Raw genomic sequence first — 14047 nt, 5'->3', positions numbered from 1 at the left:
CACAGGCATTCATTCTTAGCATGCTTGGACCATTTGGCTCCTTTTTAATGGAAGCAATCTATTTAGCAGCCGCATCTTCCTTGATGCTAGGCTTTAAATGTGTTTCTTTTGTGCTAAATTACAAATGTTTCAAGTCTTTCTGCTCTGCTTTTTGCTCTCAATTCTCACTATAACTCTGGCTAAAAGTGGCTCACAATATCGGTACAACAACATGAATGTTGGGTAGCCTGGAAATCTGGGCCAGATTAATTAGTTCATCACCTTTAAACTTGACCTCATAAAAGTCTTACGACATGGAAAAAATTCTTGCCTAGAATATAATGTGTGGGGCCCGCCTGCCCGGATGCCTTGCATCATTAAGAGCCTGTTTTCCCAGCCCTGGGGCCCTGTAGCTGTTAGCCCCGCCTGCCTTCCGGGTCTGGAACCAGAAGGGCGGTTCTAACTGGCCCCGCCTCCCAGCCTTGGGACCACGTGTAGCCAAGATGGGGTGGCTGGTGGTGAACTCAGAGGCGGTCCTGTGGGCCGTGATGTAGACTTAGGCTGCCCCTTAGGGTGGTCTCTCAGCCCTCCACCCTTGACGGACAGCTCAGGCCGCCTCTCATAGTCCCCGGCTAGGTGCGCTTCACCCCTCCCCTTCCTGCTGCTCTCTGAGCCTTAAAAGTGTGATTCCTCCCTAATTAAACAGATTGCTTGAACTTTCTCCCGGTGGTCTGATTGTCTCCCGCCAAAGGGGGCCTGGGTACAGGCGGTTCGCCGACTCTTCACCTTTTCTTGGCTTGCCCGTTGGGGTGTGCTCCCCGCCTCTCCCGCTGACCAGGAGAGCGCTGGGGGCGAAGGACCCTGACATAATGTACATGGCCTCTCGTCCAGTCTCAAATAGGGCCCTTGTTGTCATCTCATGAACACAGTCTTTATTATCTACCTTCCACTCAGTCTGTTTTTCTGACTTCCCCACCAGAACTGCCCATTGGGCTCTGCTTATACCATTTGTAGCATTTTATTCTCTTTTCTCCCCTCTCTTTCTTCCTTTTTCCTCCTTCCTCTCTTCCTTCCTTCCTTCATTGTTTCAATCTCCTCTCTCTATATATGTATATGTTTATGTATCTATGTTTCTATCTAGCTAGCTATCCATCTATGTATGTATGTTTCTCTCCTTACTAGGGTTTGAATGCAGGATCTTGAATGTACCTCTGGCACATTCTAAGCATATTCAAGATCTTTCCTTCAAACCTTTTCAAACGTCTTCCTGAGCCACATGGTCAGATAGTCAAAGTAACAGCCCAAGGTACCAATTGTTTGTTTTAGGCAGTTTTTCAGTACTGTGATAAATACTTGAGAGAAATAGTTTAAAATAGGAAGAATCCCTTTGACTCATGGTTCCCGAAGTTTTGGTTCATAGTTGGCTGCCTATGTTGTCTCTGGGCCATGGTATGGCAGAAAATCATTGCTAAAGGCCATTGGAGGGAACAAAGTTGCTTGTCTCTTGGTGGCTAGGGGAAGGAGGGAGAGAGAGAGAGACAGACAGACACAGAAAGGGAAACAAAGACGGAGAGAAAGAGTCAGAGAAAGAGAGAGGAAGGAAAGATCTGGGGACAGGTATATTATTCTAGTGTAGATTCCCAGGGCTCATCCAGGTAGACCCAGCTCCTAGGGTTTCGACTACTTCACAAAGTAGTGTTACCATTTGTGGCCCAAGCCTTTGACACTTAAGTCACTGGGGAATATTTCATAGTCAGATCCTAACACCTACCCAAACCCTCTTTATTTTTCTTCCTTGCTCAGAGGTACGCTTTAAGATAATGTTGGTATATATCATCCAAGGTAAATTTGTGTATCTTTGTGATATATATTTTACTTTCTAAAAATTTCCATAAATGGAGTTACGTTAAGTATATTGTTTTAAGCAGGGTGCTGGTGGCTCAAGCCTATAATCAGCTACACAAAAGGCTAAGGTCAGAGGGTCACAGTTCAAAGGCATCCTGGGAAGGAAAGTTCATGAGGCTCTTGAATCCAACTGACCACAAGAAAAGTGGAAGTAGTGCTGTGGCTCGAAGTGGTAGACTGTTAGCCTTGAGCAAAAGAGCTCAGGGACAGCACCCAGGCCCCAAATTCAAGCCCCACAACTGATTTCTCCCCCACAAAAATATATATACTTCATATGTACATATATATTGTTTTGTGGTATTTTTTTTGCTCAGTTTCTCTTTTGTGGGCTTATCTATATGATACATGTGACAAGCTTCCTTATGATTATTAGAACATGCAAATTGCTATTTAGTGAAGAATTGCTGTTACAGGGAAAAAGTCATCCACTGTAAATAACACCTCTACTCTAACAGAAATAAGAACTAGTTATTCTGAGCTAAATGTGAGTGCTCATGGCTCAGGGACATGATTTGAGTGACCATGAAAACATGTTCGCCTGTGGAAGAGACACATGACATTTTATAGTCACAGAGCAAAACAAAGTCACTTTCCAAATTCACAGATGGGAGCAGCAAGTTGACAGACTACTACAAGTGGAGAAATCCCTTCTATAGTTTTAGAGGTTATAGCATTCCTAGCTTTAGGGTTGGTAGAGGTTAGAAGCCTGCTAAGCTTAGTGATACATCCCAAGATGTTTATATGATGGTCACCAGGGGTTGGAAGATCACAAAAGTTAAGGCAAATGACTTCTAAATGACCTGACATAGATCAAGGTCGTTTTGATTCTGGACCTATCCATAATTACAATGCTCTATGCAGCAAGGTCAGATAGTTGGATTTTTCATGTAGATGTAGCTTCTTTAGTGAACTTTGGTTTGCAGTTGAAACTATCCAATGTAGAGGAATGGATAATTTGAAGTTTATTTCTATAACAGAATACTAATCCACAGTTCAAAAAGTTCTAAAGGGCTGGGGATATAGCCTAGCGGCAAGAGTGCCTGCCTCGAATACACGAGGCCCTAGGTTCGATTCCCCAGCACCACATATACAGAAAACGGCCAGAAGCGGCGCTGTGGCTCAAGCGGCAGAGTGCTAGCCTTGAGCAGGAAGAAGCCAGGGACAGTGCTCAGGCCCTGAGTCCAAGGCCCAGGACTGGCAAAAAAAAAAAAATTAAAAAAAAAAAAAAAGTTCTAAAGTTTATGATGGGAAAGAGATGTGGTTCAAAGAGGTTATATGAAAGAACAAAAGCCACCAATGGATGGCTGAAAATCTGAACCTAAAACCAGGACTCTCAGGCCTGAGCCTCATGTTCTTGCTGAAATCATTTCTATATTTCGAAATCGTTTACTTTTCCAAAACAAACATGAAAACATATGAAGAGTGCATATATACATGCGTACATATATACATATATATCTACATATAGGTATCAGAGTGCCTTTTTTTCTGATGTTTGAACTCAGCGTCTGGGCACTGTCTCTGAGCTTTTTTTTTTTTTTTTAACTTTTTCTTTATTGTCAAAGGGTAGTACAGAGGGGTTACGGATTCATATGTAAGGCAGTGAGTACATTTCTTGTTCAACTTGTTACTTCCTCCCTCATTTTACTCCCACCCCCTGTCTCTGAGCTTTTGTGCTCAAGGCTAGTGCTGTACCACTTTGAACTACAGCTCCATTTATTTCTAGCTTTTTAGTAGTTAACTGGAGATTCTCACAGAGTTTCCTGTCTGGGCTGGCTTTGAACTGTGATCCTCATATTTCAACCTCCTGAGTAGCTAGGATTACAGACATGAGCCATTGACATCCAGTCAGACTACCTATTTTTAAACACTTGTCATGTTTGTTTTCTTATCTGTCTATTTAATTTTTTCCCAAATCCTCCAACAAAAACTGCTTGTATATAATATGGCCTTTTAACTGTGACATTCAGTGTGTTTTCATGTTATAAAAGATTTCATGCTTTAAAAAATTCACAGCATAGGTAAAAAGTGAAGGACAGGGCTGGGGATATAGCCTAGTGGCAAGAGTGCCTGCCTCGGATACACGAGGCCCTAGGTTCGATTCCCCAGCACCACATATACAGAAAATGGCCAGAAGCGGCGCTGTGGCTCAAGTGGCAGAGTGCTAGCCTTGAGCAGGAAGAAGCCAGGGACAGTGCTCAGGCCCTGAGTCCAAGGCCCAGGACTGGCCAAAAAAAAAAAAAAAAAAAAGTGAAGGACAATTAATATCAACACATTTCTTTTTATGATGTACGATATTAAGAATTTTGTTGACTATTACAAAAGTACTCTTGGGAGAAAATTTGCCACCAAACTTGCCTTAGCATAGGATACAGTCCAGGATCAGGGGTTGTGTTGGCCTAGTATTAGGTTATGTATTATGACTGAATCTGAATATATGTCAAAGGTTTGTACTTTGCATAATTCTTCCAGCTTGCATACCTAGACACAGACTCACACAGACACACACAGACACACACAGATACACACAGACACACACCCACACCTGCTGACTTTTATAACTCTTTGGTTACTGCTACACTTTTGATGCTGTACTAAGAAGCAGCCACCTGATTTGCGCGACAATTTGCACAACAACAACCCCACCCTGAGGACTTCCCAGCCCAATGAATCAGGCACATGGAAGGTATTTGGAAGGGGGCCTATGTTCTCAAGCCCCACTCTTCCAACTACAAGAAAGATGACGGGCTGGGGATATAGCCTAGTGGCAAGAGTGCCTGCCTCGGATACACGAGGCCCTAGGTTCGATTCCCCAGCACCACATATACAGAAAATGGCCAGAAGCGGCGCTGTGGCTCAAGTGGCAGAGTGCTATGCTAGCCTTGAGCGGGAAGAAGCCAGGGACAGTGCTCAGGCCCGGAGTCCAAGGCCCAGGACTGGCCAAAAAAAAAAAAAAAAAAAAAAAGATAGATGATGCACTCAAGAGGCCTCATTGCTCTGGTTCAGTTTTCTTGTCTGTAAAATGGTGGAGATAACCTACCTTGAGCATTAGGAAGATTAAATTTAATAATGTATCGGAGGAGAACAGTGGGAAGTCACAGAACCTTTTTATGCAGTCTTATTTTCTTCATTTGTGCACTGAGATTTCATTTCTGTCAAGCGAATGTGCTAATGGTTATGATACCTCACACCCATTAAGCCTAGTCACAGCAGAAGAAGTGGGAGCTGACATGCAAGTCATTTTTTCCGTAGTCATCTTGTTTCTGTGCACACACAACGCTTTCTTTTTTACATGCTACACCACATCAAACTTGGTACCGTGCAAAGGATTTTTGCTTATGTAGTCAAAAGAAAGGAAATTTGCATCACTTTTCTTGAACAAAAAAAGTATGGTTAGCCAGACTTTTGTTCACATTCTGAAACTCAATCATGAACATTAAAGGGTTTTTTTTTTTTTACCCTCTTAGATACCATGCAATGTAATGTAATGTAATGGCTTTATCCAGGAAAACTGCTGAGTCTTCACAGATGACAATTGTAATCATTTGTTGTAATTATTTATAAAAGTAAATGTATTAGAACTTTTATTTTGACTTTGAAATAGACACGACAATGAGTTGATTGTGGGATCTAATGACTCATCACAGGTTTTTTGTTTGTTTTGTAATTTAGCTTATGGTGTTTTCTTCAAGTTGAATTTCTGTTTTTTTAATTTTTGGTTTTCTAAGTCTTTCATCTGCCATTGCAAAGGAGTTGAAGAATGGAGGAGTGGTCAGGTCAGACTGAGTTAGAACCTGGAACACTTTTCTAGGAATAACTTCAAATACTTCTGTAGACAGTAGTCCCTGCTTAGTTTCAGGTAAACTAAGACAAAACAAATATTCTAAGGAGATTCATCAGGAGAATGGAGATTATATTCTAGTTGAGATTGTCAACTATAAATAATAAGCCCAAATCTATGTAGCAAAAGAAAATCACCTGACAAAGGTTTCTCATGAACCCTTAGCTGTGCATGTGATTGAATTTCATTGATAAAATGCATCTGGGGATCGATCTCATTTTTCTTTTTGCTCTCTTTTGTTTATGTATTTATTCTTCTTGCTGTCTGACTGCATATGATCTCCATCTCTCTTTTATCCTGGCCACAGGGATAAAATAATACTAAGACAGCTGAACTAGGTATCTGACATTCTGTCACTGGAGATCTGTCTCCGACCTAATACTAAAATTCCCATGGAGAGACTTTGATTAGTCCAGACTGCGCTACCAATTGTTCTTTCCAGAAGCTTGTTCTGAGAAGGTCTTTGATTGATCTAGCATGGAGCAGGTGGGTACTTCAGGCCAATCAACTGCCTAGCTAGCTAATTAAACAAGCTGAAAGAACTCATGGGTAGGAATAAGGGAGCGGTCCCTAGGAAAAGGGCAATAGGTGGGACTACAATAAATGATGGCTGTATGATTGGAAATATGTCCATCCAGTCATATATTGAATCCCCAAACTCCATTGTGAGCCAGTGTGGAGAAAGGGCCTTTAGAGAAAGATTTGATACTAAGCAAGGTAAGAGTGAGGCCCTGATCTGACAGGGCACTGGTGGTGACTTCAGCCTATAATTGTGGCTACTCAGGAGGCTGAGATCTGGAAGGTCATGATTTGAAGCTAGCCCAGGCAGAACAGTTCAACAGACTCTGTCTCCAAAATAATCAACAAAAAACAGATGGAAATGTGGCTCAAGTAGTAGAGTACTAGCTGAGCATGCAAGTCAAGTAAGTGTGAGGCTCTAAGTTAGAACCCTGGGACTGCACAGAAAGAAAAAAGGGATAAGACATCAGTTCTCTCTATGTTTCTGTCTCTGCCTCTCTTCCTGTCTTTCTGACAGAAGGTTATATAAATATATAATAATAAATATATAATAAGATGAGTATTAGGTGGGTGCCAATGGCTCATGCTTGTAATCCTAGGTACTCAGGAGGCTGAGATCTGAAGGTGGTGGTTTGAAGCCACCCTGGGCAGAAAAGTCTCTGTGAGTCTCTTATCTCCAACCACTCAAAACCAGGAAGTAGAGCCGTGGATCACAGTGATAGAGTGCTAGCCTGGAGCAGAAGAGCTCAGGGGACAGCAACCAGGCCCTGAATTCAAACTCCACAACCCATGATGACAACAATGATGATGAAGAAGGAAAAGGAGGAGGAGGAACAGGGAAGAAGGAAGAAAAAGAGGAGGAGGAGGAGGAGGAGGAGGAGGAGGAGGAGGAGGAGGAGGAGGAGGAGGAGGAGGAGGAGGAGGAGGAGGAGGAGGAGGAGGAGGAGGAGGAGGAAGAGAGGATTATCTACAAGTCAGAAAAAGAAGCTCTCCAGACATCAACTGTTCAGTCACTTTAATCTTTCACTTCCAACCTTACAATTCAGCTTCAGAATTAAAAAACAGAAGGCATTCTTGGTTTAAACCACCCTATCTGTGATATGACAACCTGAGCTGACAATACGACCATTCTCTGAAAGTATGCTTCCGGGTTTCCCAGCGTTTCCATGAGCAATAGCTCAAATACAAATGGCAAGACCTTCACCAACAGTGACTTGAAAACATCATTCTCAACCAGACATGGTGGCTTTGCCCACATAGTGACAGTAGTAGTCCTAGCTACTCAGGGGGCTGAGGCAGGAGGATCAATTGAGCCCCCAGGAGATTAAGACTAGCTTTGGTAACATAGCAAACATAGCAGTATAGAAAAAAAGAACAAAATGAAAGGCCAAATGCCCCAAGACATTAGTTTCAGATCAAAGAAATAGAGGTCAATGATCCAGGGCAACTCTTTAAATCATCAGGTATATGAGCTCCTTTGGTTTTCTGTTTCACTGTCCACACTGCATGACTGCTAACTTCCAACACTCATCATGCCTAATTCCCAGTCAGAAAGGAGGAGGCAGGAAAAAGACAGGAGGAAATAATTTATTTGTTAGTCTCCTCTTTAAAAAAAATCCTGGCAATTTCTGATAGCTTCTATACACAGGGCACTGGCTAGAACTCAATCTCAAGGCCACACTTTGCTGCAAAGGAGTCTGGGAAATGCAGCTTTTCACTGGGTACATTGCTGCCATCAGTTATAGAGGGGCTCTGTTAGTAAGTAACAATATGAAAATGGTCACTGAACAGACAACTTGGCAGATACTGCCACCATTACCATGAGCCAGACACTGTGGTAAATGCTGGTAATAAGATGAGAGTGGCATGTAAATAAACAGATAGCTGTAGCCAAAGAAAGTGCCAGATGGAGGAGAGGGTTCAGGGCCAAGCAGAATGATTAGCCTGGCAGAGGAGAGGCAGCATCTTCAGTTCTATGGAAGGAAGGAAAGAAGGTGGATCAGAGGAAGTTTGTAACATGGGCTGCTGATGAGGTGAGCAGGCTCTCATTGGTTGTCATCTATGTTCCCTGTAAGAAGAGTTAATAAAAGGATTGGGGGTAACATAAGCAAAAAGCTCTTTCTTTTTCTCACAAAAAGGAACAATGAACCTGGTAGTTGTCAACCCCAATAGTGTATAAAATGCCCTTTAAAAACTTCTTTTTTTATTGCACTGGTACTGGTCTGGAACTCACATTCTTGCCCTGCTTTCTTGATCACTGCTGGTGCTTTATCACTTGAGTCATGCCTTCATCTAGAATTTTACCAGTTGATTGAAGATGGGGTATCACAGACTTTTCTTCCCTGGCTTGCTTTGACTGCCATTATCCAGGTCTCAGCCTCTTGACTTCCCCTTAAAAATAATTTAATATTGAAATAGACTGAGCTTCAACAGCTTGGCTTTATATTGGCCTGTCTATCTGTCTGGCCCTCCCCTCTGTTTCCTCTAGCCTATGTCCAAGGGATGGAATAAATAATGATTGTGTTTCTGCCAGCACCGTACCTTATCCTAGGAGCTTGCCCTTGACCTCCAGAAACTCTTTTCTGTCGCTCCATGTCCTCTCAGGCTGTCTCTGGGGTTAGAGAATCTTAGAATTGGAAGGAATCATAAGGATTTTCTAGCTAGAGTTGTTTCCATCAGAGTTCATTAACACCAGCCTTAGGTTGTTATTGCTTTTCCCTCTGACCTCCTTTCATCTTTTTATCCTCCTCAAAACACTTGCACACTGACTCTTGTACAGGCACCATGCTCTGAGGCTGTGCTTCTGATCTCCAGCCACTGATATCCCACCATCCACCCCAGCCTTGAGTCTGGGACATAGCCGGCTCTCCTGGAGACTGGGCCACACCTCCTCCTTTACCTAGAAAGCAGGAAGGTTGGTTGACCCCAGGCTCAGTGTGGAAGCAGATGAGGGCCCTGGGTTGGGGGGAAGGAAAACAAAGTTCACTTCAGTGGAAGATTCATTTCTTTCCCCCTCATTCTGCCAATTGCTTTCCCTTTTGGTCTGATTGCAAAGAACAATATTGGTTTACGCTTATATCCTTCAAAAGTTACATAATTGTGTGGTAAGACAATTTTTTATAGTAACTATAACTGAATTGACAGATGTCCACTTAACTGATCACTTATATTTGATAAAATAAAGAGGACATTTATTTAAAAATAGTTTTTGTGGTTTCTTTTTCTTTTCTTTTTTGGCTATTCTGGAGTTTGGCATTCAAAGCCCTATGCTTGCTTGGAGGCATTTTATCACTTGGTACAGGTTCCATGCTGTTTTGACTTTACTCATTTTTTTGAAGATCTTATATTTAACCCAAGGCTGATCTGGTCTTCCCTTCTCCTTCTGTGTAGCTGGCATGATAGGAGCATAGCAGTACACTCAGCATGTATTGTATTAAAATGGAGTCTTGTGAACTTTTGCCTACATAAGCCTTGAACTGTTGTTCTCCCAATTCTTGTCTCCTGAGTAGCTAGGATTCCTGGTATGGCACCATTGTGTCTGCCCTATTGGATTATTTATTTATTTAATTTATTATCTTTAGTTGTACAAAGTGGTTATTATCTTTAGTTGTAAAAAGGAGTTGTCGGGGGCTGGGGATATGGCCTAGTGGCAAGAGTGCTTGCCTCGTATACATGAGGCCCTGGGTTCAATTCCCCAGCACCACATATACAGAAAATGGCCAGAAGTGGCGCTGTGGCTCAAGTGGCAGAGTGCTAGCTAGCCTTGAGCAAAAAGGAAGCCAGGGACAGTGCTCAGGCCTTGAGTCCAAGCCCAGGACTGGCAAAAGAAAAAAAAAAAAAGGAGTTGCCATTTAGCAAAGCAGTTTATGAATACAATGTCTCTTGATCAAAGTCACCTTTTTCAACATTCTCACCCATCCTTCCTCTACCCATGCCTTCTCTTATTCTTCTTAATTTAGTGGGATACATATTGAATTCTTGACCACATTCTCCCCTTCTTCCTTAACTGTTTACAAAGAGAGATAATTTAAACATTCGAGCAGGATGAGACCCACTGATCCACTTCCAAGCAGTTAATCTGGTGTGAGTTGTAACCAAACTCTGGACTAGGAGTTTGGGACTCAGTCTGTCCCCGGAATACCCTGCATAATTCAATATGCCATTCAGAAAATGAACAGATCAGATCAAAACAAAATAGTACATTTGTAATAAACAAAAATACTTTGGGTTATTCTTTCTTGACCATTTCAAGTAAAATTACATGTAATTTAGGGCTTGGGAGTACAGCTTGGTAGTAGGGCTCATGTTTAACATGCACAAAGGCTGAATTCAATCCCTGCTCCCCCCCCAAAAAAATCTCCTGTAGTTTATAATTGAAGCAATCTATTTATTAATATCAAACCTCATATTAACTATGAGGATGTTTGGTCTTCTAGATTTCAAGTGCTTTTTTTTTTTTTAGTAAGATAATATCCTGGAAGATGATCACACCTGTTTGTTTGCTCATTTTCTTTCACATGACAGCATTTGTCGACTCCTGATTACTAGTCAGAGCTGCCTAATTAGTGTGGCAGCTAGAAATATTTCTTCCCAAAGAAAACAGGAATATTGTTTGCACACCAAGGTGTGATTAACTCTGCCATATGAATCTATTTGAAGAAAGACTTTCAGTCAAAAGCAAAAAGAAAGAGGAGAACTGAAAATGACCACAGTGTTGGAATAATCAAAGAAAAGAAAACTGAAAAAACAAGAAAGAAAAATGCATAAGTTCACATTATAGCATTGCTTGGAGATCAATTAGCCAGTCAAAATTTAGGGGGAAATCACAACAATGCTGATCTAACAGTGTAGTTAGGAAAGATGGAGAAGGTCTGGCATCTCGTAGAATACTGTCTTCCTGCTCCTAGGAGGCAGACAGAATTAATAGGGCTGCTATCTAGTGTTCATCCATTCTGTCAACAACTATTTAGTGGATAGCTACTTCTATGCCAGGCTCTATTCAAAACATTGAAGTGAACTGGCAGACCCAAATCATGAGAAGCCATTATTTTGGCCTGATCCCTACCAGACCAGTCCAAAATGGAGTCACTTATGCTAAAGGCCATGTTTTCAAATGGAACAGACTTGTAAAGTCTGCTGAGTCTTCATTAGCCCTTCCAAAAGGCACCTGAGGTTCACCAACCAGGGTTGGTCCTGTTGTCCTATTTGCTTCTTTTTTTTTTTTTTTTTTTTTGGCCAGTCCTTGGAATTGGACTCAGGTCCTGAGCACTGTCCCTGGCTTCTTTTTGCTCAAGGTTAGCACTCTACCACTTGAGCCACAGTGCCACTTCTGGCCATTTTCTATATATGTGGTGCTGGGGAATTGAACCCAGGGCTTCATGTATACGAGGCAAGCACTCTTGGCACTGAGCCATATTCCCAGCCCCCTATTTCCTTCTTAGTACATTGCAGAATCCATTGTTCAGGGACTGCTCAGCAGAAACATGCATTTTTGTAGCCCTGGGGCTGCCCTAATTCCTGAATCATAAGTAAAAGGCACGTTGATCTGAAAACACATTTGTTGTCACTTATTTGACAGAATAAAGACAATATAATCTTTGCCTTTCTGTGCCATGTGTCATGGTAGATGAAATGAATAGTTGAATAAGGTATGTAGTAGGCTTAGTATTAGATAATGGTGGATGCTTTGAAGAAAGGAAAAGCTTGGAGGAATAGGAAAGAGGGGATGAGGATGTTTGTAATTTTAGATACGGTGGCCAGGAAAGGCCTGAGTAGGGTAGCAATGGTTATGACTGTAGTTTTTGTTCTAAAAAGCAGATATAAAGAGGAAAGTATTTCAGGAGAGGACAATACAAGCAAACTGTCTGATGTACATATAAGGTGGTCAGAGGATCCGGAGCTGCAATTATGGGGAGGACAATGGGACAGAGACTGGTAAACCAGATAGGGTCACCAGAGAAGCCATTGGAAGGTTTTGAACAGCATCATCTATTGATGGATCTTTTGGTCAATTTTGTTAATGAATTTATTTATTTGTAGTGTTGGGGTGAGTGTCAAGCATGCCAGGCAAGCATTTTATCACTTGAGCCACATCTCTTGTATTTTATATTTGTTGTAGGGTCTTGTTAACTTTCTGTCAGGTTGGCCTTGAACTCACAAACCTTTGCCATCCAAATAGCTGGGATTACAGTCATGCACTACCACTGTCCAGATTGATCAATTTATTGCAAATTGATATGTGGAGATTCGGGGTTTTTTTTGGGGGGGGGTGCATAATTCAAACAGGAAATGGTAGTGTTTGTACTAGGGTGGTTGAGTTCACGTGGTAAAAGGTGAACCAATTTCTGGGTATGTTTTGAGGGTGGGTTGGATAGATTTGAGAAGTGGAAGAAAAAAATTGCCAAGATTGTTTTTAACACGTGGACAAGTGACAATGCTGTTTATGGAGGTGGAGTTGAAGGAGGTCAGGAGGTGAAAACACGCTCCGGTGCCTGGATGACTTTGCACTTGGGAAGCGTGGGTGCAGGCAGGGGCGTCTCACAGCTTCCTTATCAGCTGAGGAACAGAGGAGCCAAGAGACACCACACCCTGTGACCCTGTCACAGGCAGTCACCTCCTCATCTCAGAGCTGTTCCCAGACTATTTTTATTACCTAAGAAGCTTCTAATCTGCATAACAAGACCATTTTTTATTAACTGTAAAATTCCTCCTCATCCCCTAACTTGGGTTGCTGTCATCTCCAGAAACAACAAACCTTATTCCTTTATGTGCCTCCAGATGATGTATAAACTTCAATCATTGGACACGTTGATTCTCCCAGCTTGTGAGACTCCCATGGGTACACATGTAATAAGATGTTTATTTTCTGAATTTGTCTTTTATCAATCTAATTCATAGCCAGACAGAAAACCTTGCAGAGGGAAAGCCTTTGTTGTTGTTCTGCCTTGGAGACATCTGTAAGAAGAGACGTTTGGGTCTCACAGGCCTCTATGGTATGCACATGGAAATGTCAAGGAGGCAGTTGAATGTATGTGCTGAGAACTCAGGGTAGAGATGGGGTAAACCATTTTTATAACATAGTTACTGTGTAAAGCCACCAGAATTAACAATGTTACCAAGAAAGAAACTGAGGCCTGGGCTGTTTCACTGACAGTGATTGGCTCTGTTTCAGTGATAGGGAGATGAAGAGAAGCCATAAAAGAAGCCTGAGAGGAGCGAGAAAGGGGTCACAGCATGCAGGATCCTTAGAGTGAAGAGTATTTGAAGGACTAAGTCTGCAACAGGGTGATACCTTCTCCATCCAGGCACACCTCCACCTGCATGCTTTTCCAGAGAGCAGAACACTCCCATGATTATCGAACATCATACACTAGATATGTGCTAAGACTGGCATTCAAAAGCTGTGTCCTCAATGCAGGCTCTTCAGGGGAAAGGCAAACAAACTAAAAAACAATCCACTTATTTGCAGTGTCAATTATGATTTTTTTTTTTTTTTGGCCAGTCCTGGGGCTTGGACTCAGGGCCTGAGCACTGTCCCTGGCTTCTTTTTACTCTAGGCTAGCACTCTGCCACTTGAGCCACAGGGCCACTTCTGGCCGTTTTCTATATATGTGGTGCTGGGGAATTGAACCCAGGGCTTCATGTATATGAGGCAAGCACTCTTGCCACTAGGCCATATTCCCAGCCAGTCAATTATGATTTTTTAACAGACAAGAATTTGAGAGTCCTTTTAAAAATTGTTCTTCTGGGGCTCAAGGGCAACCCTCAAGGTCACAACAATAGGAATAAACTGGGATTAAAATT

The sequence above is a fragment of the Perognathus longimembris genome, chromosome 7 (genome assembly GCF_023159225.1).
Source record: "Perognathus longimembris pacificus isolate PPM17 chromosome 7, ASM2315922v1, whole genome shotgun sequence".
Lineage (NCBI taxonomy): Eukaryota > Metazoa > Chordata > Mammalia > Rodentia > Heteromyidae > Perognathus > Perognathus longimembris.
The sequence above is the reverse complement of the archived record's forward strand: the minus strand, read 5'-3'. Positions refer to the sequence as shown.